The sequence below is a fragment of the Astatotilapia calliptera genome, chromosome 16, assembly GCF_900246225.1.
Source record: "Astatotilapia calliptera chromosome 16, fAstCal1.2, whole genome shotgun sequence".
In the NCBI taxonomy this organism is placed as follows: Eukaryota; Metazoa; Chordata; class Actinopteri; order Cichliformes; family Cichlidae; genus Astatotilapia; species Astatotilapia calliptera.
The window spans coordinates 2,046,133-2,055,970 of record NC_039317.1 but is presented as its reverse complement, the minus strand read 5'-3'; the positions used below and the strand labels follow the sequence as shown (position 1 = coordinate 2,055,970).

The window sequence follows — 9,838 nt, the reverse complement described above, 5'->3', positions numbered from 1 at the left end:
GGAAAGAAAAGCGTCTGGACTTCTTTAAGTTACTTGAAGACGTTTCACCTCTCATCCAAGAAGCTTCTTCAGTTCTAAGGTCAAATGGTGGAGAGTCCCAGATATAAACCTAGTGGGAGTTTCCCCCCACAGAGGGACAAAAGGACCCCCTGATGATCCTCTAATCGCCTGAGCCAAGGTGGGAAACTGGGGGTGGGTCCCAATCAGCCAGAGTTTCGGGTGTGTTCATTGTGAAACCTGGCCCCACCTTATCATGCGAATTCCTGAGGTCAGATGGCCCAGGATGTGAGTGGGCGTTAAGGCGTCTGGGGAGGGAACTCAAAACTGGATTATACACTCTAAGAAATAAAATGTTGCATTTACTCCACCCAGTTATGTCAACCGGTTCCACATAACTGGGTTAGTGAAATATAAAATGTATGATACACTTAATTTGAACAACAAATTTTAAGTACATCTGTCAAGCTTTGGCTAATTAAATGCAAATCACAAGAATGGTGTTGTATTAACTAAATATCATAATGTTGATCTAACTAACATGTTGACTTAAATTGACAACACTAAATAAAATCTACTCAACCAAAACAAGCCCTACTTACTCTATAAAATAAGATGTTGCATTTACTCCACCCAGTTATGTCAACCGGTTCCACACAACTGGGTTAGTGAAATCTAAAATGTATGACACATTTAATTTGAACAACAAATTTTAAGTACATCTGATAAATTGACTAACCCTAAACGAGCTCTACTGAAACTATAGGATTAAATTACTTACTCTATTTAAAGTAAATTGAATAAATCAAACACAATTTTATTCAGTTAACCCAACTTTAATAACACTTGGTGTAAAATGTGCTGAAGCAAACTTTGAGCTGTTCAAAATTCTAGATCAATGCCTTTTTCCTAAACAAAAATATCTTCACATATATGCAAGTGCATATTAAGTACAGGAAGACATAATGCAGAATGTTAAAATCAAGTTATTAAAACTGGAAAGTGTTGTGATTCCAACATTTTTAACATTAACATGACTTAATTTAAACTTGCTTCAGGTACAATGGAAAACTCACAATACAGTCCTATAAACAACAAGTAGAAATGACTTTAGTGGCATTTTTGTCCATATTTAAAAAACCTTTTTTTTCCCCAAAACTTAAAATGAAGTCCAAACTTAGGAGCAGTCTTGTTCAATGTAGCTGGATGGTGGTAAAAGTTCAACATGAACAAAGCATGCCAAAAAGTATGAGGCCTTGCAGAAGTTCTTGCGGAATTCAAACTGAACAGTTTATAAAGTGCAAGGAGATGGGTTTGAGAATCTTGTAACCAGTTCAGTGTCCTCTATAGTTCAGTGCAGGCTGTTTCACTCAAGCAGTTTGTTTTTCAGAACTTGCACATTCATGGATAGGTTGTTCCCATCCAACTCCATCAGCACCTTCTGAAGAAATTCAAATATGTATTTCAGGTGCTTTGGGTACCTCAGATTTAGACTGTAGATTAGTCCAAGCAGGAGGGCACACCCCTTTGCCACATCACTAAGAGCTTTCAGCACAGTGTATCCTTCTATGATGACACCAATGTCCTCAGGTGTATCTGCAGAGTCTGCTCCTTCATGTCTGACAACACAGACTCCTAAAGTCAGCTGCTCCGTTTCTCTTCTTGCACTAAGATCCACATCCTTAAAATGAAAACAAAGGGGGGAAAAAGTTACTTGCATATAGATACATATGAACAAATGAACCCACCTTCAATTTACTAACCCAAATTAAAAAAACCAAACAAACAAACTGATCTTTCCCCTTTTCTAACTTACCAAGAATTCCTTGAACAGGTCATCTGGCTTTTTATTTAAGTAGACACAGATAGTTTTTAGGACGCATTCCCGTCGAACATCAATGCTGATATTCTGGTGGAGATAAGAACTCAATGTGAGACAAGATTTTGGTTCTTTTCCACCTCTTCCCAAACCAAAGTCAAAAATATTAACAGATGAGTGATTAGCGATGAGTAATTAAACAATGTTTGACAACTCACATTAGTGACATTCAGTGAGGTTAATGATTGGTTAGGCACTGATTCTTCTGAGTCAGATCAACAAATATATGAACACAAAACTAGAAGCTTTTCATTTTTGACAATACATGAAAGCTTTCACTTTTGCTTTAATCAATTCTAGACTGTTCAACAATATAATTATTAATTGTACCCCTAAAAATGTTAAAATGAAATAGAAGATTAGAACTCGGCAATATGGATTCAAAATCCTATCACAATATTTTCTGGTATTTATTACGATAACAAGAGTTACAATAAAAGATAACAGTAACCACAATCACATCTGAGCCACTTTTGTTGCATCTACTGACAGACAGAACTAGCTGACCAACATAAAATGAAGGGGGAACACACAAATTGTCACTTTGATAATCAATGGAACTGATACAAGGAGTTAAATGCATTACATATAGCTGTATTACACATAATGCTGCATTTTAATGACACAAGATAAATGCATGTCTTACACTTTAATCACTGATATTAACACTAAACCAGATATCAACACGGGGTAGAATTCCTTCAAACAATGTAGCAACTTATTTGATGCATGTTTCTAAAATACACTATACATATATTTCATTCTTCAAACGGATCGGATCGCTGGCGCTCCTGGTGCTCATTACTGACACCAGGGAGCATGCGCGGTAGATGTTGGGAGTAATTTTAAAGCTGCAGTTCTTAGTAGGCAAGTTGCAGCTTAACATGAATCGTAAAACATTTTGGGAAATTACACCGAAGTGGGCCCAATAATATTTGTTAAATGCCTGACTAATAACACCTGTGAGAGGCATACAAGCTAGAATGCTAAAAAAAAAAATTACCAGACATCATTTGTTTTAAAATAAAACATACAGAAGTACTCCCGAAAATGTCGGATGTTTATCATTTAGTACACATTAACCAAATATGTCATCCTTAAATGGTTGTACTTACCAAATAATCCTCAAATGGCAATGGATTTTATCCAGGCTTCTGAGCATGATGCAAGTTTCGTTTGAAAATGGCAGTTGTTCAAACTTCCACACTGCACATGTGCAAACTGAGAAGTACGGAGAGCCTGTTAGGACAATCCTCTTCAAATTAAAGTGCTGTTCATTTTAAATGAACTTTTTACGTTGAATTTAATGTACTGCATTTTGTTGTATTGAAATATTGTGTTATTAATTAAAATCAAAACAATATCCTTGTGTTTAGAGTTAAAAATCAATTGTGACATTAATTTTAACATAAAACGTTTACATAATGCTAGCAACATCAATGTATCATTTCTTAGAGTGTAGATGGCAGAGAGTTGGTGTCGTAAACCCCGCCTCTGTTCAAAGATGGTCGCTCACAGTGGACATAGATGCTTCTTTCACTCCTCTTTCAAACCATCTGTCCTCTCTGTCCAAAATGTGAACATTGGCATCCTCGAAAGAGTGACCTTTGACCTTTAGATGCAGATGGACTGCTGAGTCTTGTCCTGTGGAGGTGGCTCTTCTGTGTTGTGCCATGCGCTTGTGAAGTGGCTGTTTGGTCTCTCCAATGTAGAGGTCTGAGCATTCCTCGCTGCACTGTACAGCATACACCACATTGTTATGTCTGTGTTTTGGCGTTTTGTCTTTCGGGTGAACCAGTTTCTGTCTGAGTGTGTTGCTGGGTCTGAAATACACCGGGATGTCATGCTTGGAGAAAACTCTCCTGAGTTTCTCTGATACGCCGGCTACATAGGGGATGACAATGTTGTTGCGTCTGTCCTTCTTATCCTCCCTCGCTGGTGTCTGGTCTTCTTTTCTGTGCCTCTTTGCTGACTTTAAGAACGCCCATTTAGGATAGCCGCACGTTATGAGTGCTTCCTTTACATGTGTGTGTTCCTTCTTTTTCCCTTCAGGCTTAGAGGGAACATGTTCTGCCCGGTGGTGTAGGGTCCTGATTACTCCAAGTTTGTGTTCCAGAGGGTGATGGGAGTCAAAGAGGAGGTACTGGTCCGTGTGTGTGGGCTTCCGGTAAACTTCGATGTTGAGGTTGCCGTTCTCTTCAATGTGCACAGCGCAGTCCAGGAAAGGCAGACAGTTGTCCTTTGTGTCTTCCCTGGTGAACTTGATGTTCTTATCCACAGCGTTGATGTGCGCAGTGAAGGATTCCACTTGTTGTGTCTTGATTTTGACCCAGGTGTCGTCCACATATCTGTACCAGTGGCTGGGTACTCTTCCTTTGAAAGAGCCAAGAGCCTTCCTTTCCACTTCCTCCATGTAAAGGTTGCTACAATAGGTGACACGGGGGAGCCCATGGCACAGCCATGTTTTTGTCTGTAAAAGCCTTCGTTGTACTTGAAATATGTAGTGGTGAGGCAGAGGTCTAACAGTGTGCAGGTCTGATCGGGTGTGAAGTTGGTCCTGTCCTCCAAGGAGCTGTCTTCTTGTAGTCGTTTTCTGACAGTCTCCACGGCCTCCGTGGTGGGTATGCAAGTGAAGAGAGAGACTACATCAAAGGACACCATGGTTTCATCTGGATCCAGGGTAAGTTTCTGGACCTTGTCGGTGAAGTCGGTGGAGTTCTTGATGTGGTGTGGGGTGTTCCCCACGAGAGGAGCAAGGATGGTAGCAAGGTGTTTAGCAATGTTATAAGTGGCTGAGTTTATGCTACTGACTATGGGTCTGAGTGGGACAGCTTCCTTGTGGATCTTAGGAAGTCCACAGATGCAGGGTATGGCATCCCCTGGGTAAAGGCGGTGATATGTAAGGCGGTCAATGATTTTGTCCTTTTCAAAGTCTTGAAGGCAAGCTATAACTTTCTTTTTGTAGCTGCTTGTGGGGTCTCGCTTTAGGGCTTCGTAGGTATTGTTGTCACTGAGGAGAGTAGTGATCTTTGTATGGTAATCTGTAGTGTTTAGGACCACGGTGCATCTTCCCTTATCAGCTGGTAAAACAGTGATGTTGCGGTCTTTGCTCAAGGAAGCGACGGCCTTCTTTTCTTGTATTGTGAGGTTGGATGGAGGGAAAAGCGTCTGGACTTAAAGAAGTCCAGACCCTTTTCTTTGCAAGCTCCTTTGACTCTCATGTTCCTTAAGTACATCTACCCTGTTGAACTTATTATGGGAAATAAATATTTAGATAAAAACAAGCTGCTGATTATTTCACATTTTACTTGTGAGCAACGGCACATTTAAATCTTACAAATATAGTTATTTGGCTTATATCGTGATAGATATCGTTATCGCCTGAAATGAAAAAAACATATCGTGATATGAAAAAATCTCATATCGCCCAGCTCTAAATAGCAGGCTTGTATATAGTGAGGCTTTGTGCTCACATTTGCTGCAAACACTCGTTTTAATTCTGTCACCCTGTTTTGATGCAGAATTCACTTGAAATCAAGAACTGGACTTGTTTTTTATGTGTTCTTGTGAATTGATTGTGTGTCGCATAATTTGATTTGACTTTCTGCGAGGCAACAGTCGTCCGCCGGCCAAAGAATCTGCACCTCCTGGTTCACATGCAATTTGTGTTTGTGTGTTCAGAGGCGGCGGCGAGTGGGGAGACCTCGGCTCATCCAGCTGGAGAGCCTGACCAGGAGGAGTCGAACTTTAACTCGGCTCTTCCAGGGCACCCTGCAGACTCGGCTGCTGGCATCGACGAGGGAGTGCGGCCGCCGCTGGGATGACGTGAATGCTAAACTGGAGTCCATCACAGGTCGACTGCAGGTATGCGAGTCAGACCTTCTGAGGAGGGTTTCTCTTTTCTCTCTCTCTCAGCTCCTTGTCTCAGAGTGGGAGGGATTTGAAGCACAAAGGGAGGAGCTTGTCGTTTGGTTGGCTGATATGGATGTTCGCCTGAGTGAGGTAGAGTTGGATGTCTCGAGACCAAAAACTACACACAATATTCGGAGCGCATAGCGCACAGTCATAAATTCCCCCTAATTTTGGTATGATCCGAGCTCAGGCACTGGGCGACTGAGCACAGCACTTACGCATGTGAGCGAGGGGGGAGAAGCTGCTGCCTGCGAGTTTGCTGTAGGAGAAGCGCAGCCAGGCAGAGGAGAGCTTAAGTTCGACCAGGTACCAAAGCAAATCATTCGTACTGTACAAATAATGTAAATATGACGGTGCATCACAAAAGATTGATATCAAACTGATCATTTGACCCATATTACGTTACTTGCTCTTCCAGATGGCGAAATGAAAAGCCGAACAACAACACTGCTGTTTCTTTAAAGAGTCTTTGCTCACATGTGTGTTTATTTCATATTTTCAGTTGTTTCCTTCCACGGCTAAATAAACTCTCTAAACTGGTTTCAGTTATGTCACGACTGGGGCAGCAGCCGTGTGATGAATAAATGAGGACCCAAGATGCAGACGGTGATGGAGATGCGAGTGGAGGTTTATTTACAGTGAAAATAACAGAAGTGAGGACAGGACTGAACATAAACCTAAACTGCGTGAAACTAACAAACAAACCTGGAACATAAGGTCAGCGGGAGAAACTCAGAGATGGCAGATGAGGACGGCAGAACAGGGAGACGTAGAGAAACATAGGGAATGAACACAGACGACGCGACGAGGTGCACAGGCAGACACGCAGTGTAAATACACACACCAGGTAATTAGGAAATGGCAGACAGGCGGGGACACAGCTGGAACTAATGGACATAATGAGACAAACCTACAAAGTAAAACAGGAAACACACAGACTGTTTTACACAACCAACTGGGGGCACGAACAGAACACAGAGGGGAGGCACAGGCAGGGATGATAGAAACACACAACTCAAACCCTAAGAACAAATACAAAATCAGAATAAACTAGAAAAATTATAATAATAAACTTAAAGCGCTGGGTCACCGACCCAGGACCATGACAAGTTATGTACAGATGAACACAGCAATGGACATAAGGAGCTTGTTTCAAAGAAAAAACTCTGGTAGATGTTATTTTATATATTATGCTTTGTATGTTGTTCAGTATGCAAAACAAGATGAATTTCTATACAGAGCAGTATATTCACAGCTGAAACCAGATATTTACACTTTAGGGAGAAAACATAAAAACATTTTTTTTTACTGTACAACATCAATTTAGAGTAAACTTGTTTTGTTTTGGATAAATAAATATTGAAATATCTTTTGACTTAGTTAAATGTCAGAATAAAGAGAGACAGAGCTTCTATTTTTATCACTTTCATCAAATGTTTTAAGTTTATTGTTAATTAATAAGAAAACTCCAGATGATTCCATTCTGAGCTGAAGAAGCTTCTGATTGGTTAGTAGAGTCCATGTGAGTAAATTGGTGGCACACCAGTGGATGCATATAAGGCAAAACACAGAGCCTGTTTCTTTAACATGGTCCCATGTTAAAGAATGGGACCATCAAGAGATGTCAACCAAAACACCAGGAGAAGAACTGTGGAGCTCCATAAGTGTGGCTCAGTTTGAACACAATTTGGTGCCATTTACAATTAAGAAATACAGACAGTTTCTCTCTTTACTCTTAAAGTTAACAAATATGTTTTTATATTTATCAACCTAAAAAATAAACATTTAGTCTGATTTGATGTTACAGAGAGGGAGAGAGACCTTTGACCTTTGACACACCTTTATTATATCAATGCCTCAACTTACAACCATAACCAAAAATGAATGCCAAATCAACATATGAACGACCCTCCCCTCCCACACCAACCCCACCCAAATACAATAAACACACGAAAAAAGAAAACAAAACCAGAAGACAAAAATTAAAAAATTAATCAAGCCAACCTTCCTACGCTGCGCTGCAGAGTACCTCGGACCCAGGATAAAGAGACCCTCCTCCAAAACAAGGCCAGCAAGCCACTGCTGCAGCAATGAAAAAAGGCCAGCTAGCCTGGAACAGCCTAGCCACAGGTGCTGCAGTGTGTCCTCAGTCAGACAGAAAGGACAGTGGTTCCCTGTTCATGGATCCATATGTGCCACGTGTGTGTTCGTAGCCATGCACTATTCTCCACTGGAGATCCGCACTGCGTTTCTCTATGGGAGGTTTGTACAGGGACCTCCAGCTGCCCCTTGGAGATGACCCTGGAGCCAACACACCTGACCACTCCGACTCCAGAACACCAGCCAACAATCCCCTGTTCAGCACCTTTACAGCCACCTCATATATAGCCTTCTTAGAGATCTTTGACAGGTCACCCAGAACAGGTGTTCGGAAGGAAAGAAGAGAGCCTCCCTCCACATCCTGCTCCCCAACTGCAGCACAAACAGACAACGAAGGAAAGTCAGCTGAACTTGGTTGACCACCTGCAGAGCGAGTTCCCAGCGCAGCCCTTACGAGTCCAGGAAGACCACCCATGACTTCTTCCACCAGCTTCTCCAGAAAGCGCAGAGACCTGACCCCAGTCTCCTGAGCCAGCTTGGCAGCCGTTTTCCATTGCCCCGCCGTCCTCAGGCCCGCCAGCTTGGTAAGACCAGCATTGACGAGGAACCTCTGCACACTAACAGTGCTGAGCATCCTGCCTGACACCAAGGGATTGTAAAAAAGAGGCTCCTCACCAACATCACCATAAAATTGAGAACAGTCTCTCAAGGTCCTTTATTCTGTGAAGTAGCGTAGTTGCTGTCTTGAACCAGGGTGGTTGTTGTCTTTGATAAAGATAACGCTGTGCTGTCTGAAGACAGAACGCTGTGATACGGCTGCGAAGGTCAATCAAACTCTGACCCCCCTCTGACACAGGTAGAGACAGCACAGCAGACCTAATCCAATGAAACCCTCCTCCAAAGAAATTAACCAGTCTTTGTTGTATCTCCTTGATAAGAGAGGCTGGAGCTTCAACAACAGTGGCACGGTGCCAGAGTACAGAAGCGGCCAGGTTGTTAACAACTAGAGATGGACCGATCCGATATTACGTATCGGTATCGGTCCGATACTGACCTAAATGACTGGATCGGATATCGGAGAAAAATAAAAAATGTAATCCGATCCATTAAATATCACGAAAGCACCTCACAAAACTTGCAACACGCCGTAACTCACCTCAGAACGTTAGCATGTCGGAGCAGTATGCATCACGTGATAGAGCGGCTGTGGCATGCGGGACCTGTCGGTGGTCTGGATAGCATTTGGAGCTTCGCTAGCAACCCGGCATTTCATCTCCGACAAAGTTATCCCGAGAGAAGTAAAGCAATTGTGTAAGTCCATCTCTGAATGTTTGTAAAGCATTCCTGCGTTAAGCTTAACAAGCGATATATGGAGCGACTGCCTCTTCTTGCTGCTACTTCAATCATGAAACTGCTTAACGATCAGCTGATCGGCTTTTCTGTCGCGAGTCCGTGTCTCTAGTTTGCTTTTGGCCCACTTTGCACCAGAAAGAGGAAACCAGCGGCTGAACAACAGCAGCACGTTTAAGCTTGATCAGCTGTTGTTAGAATGTATTTAATATTACTTTCTACACCAGGATCTTTTTCTACGTAGCTGACGGCTGGTAACTGTGCAGGGGCGGATCTAGCAAAGTTTAGCCAGGGGGGCCGATAGGGCATGAACAGGGAAAAGGGGGCACAAAGACAGACTTTTCTTTCTTATTCTCATTTAAAATGTCTAGCTTTTAATAAATAATTATCTGACACCCAAAGTTTTAATTTGATGCAAAATGAATAGAAGTCCATTACTGTATATAGTAACTATTAAGTCTAATATATATACCCTAGTAAGCTATAGTACTTTTTCCTTTGGGAAGGTACCATCTGTGCAGTCTGCAATTTTGTTGAAGAAAGATGTTGAATCTATTTAATATTTCTTGAAAAATAATTGATTTCTGTGCATTTTTTTTT

The 9,838-nt window shown here is 41.8% G+C and overlaps 1 long non-coding RNA gene and 1 pseudogene across 1 annotated transcript; both read right to left on the bottom strand.

Annotated features, from left to right (window-relative positions):
* Positions 1-1,150: 1,150 nt before the first annotated feature.
* Positions 1,151-3,195, bottom strand: LOC113007326 (uncharacterized). Its single transcript, XR_003269903.1, has 3 exons — positions 2,992-3,195; positions 1,814-1,906; positions 1,151-1,678 (listed from the first exon to the last, which is right to left on the bottom strand). It is a non-coding gene; the product is annotated as an uncharacterized LOC113007326 (long non-coding RNA).
* Positions 3,196-3,369: 174 nt separating this feature from the next.
* LOC113007325 (uncharacterized) lies at positions 3,370-5,023 on the bottom strand (annotated as a pseudogene).
* Between the last annotated feature and the right edge of the window lie 4,815 nt (positions 5,024-9,838).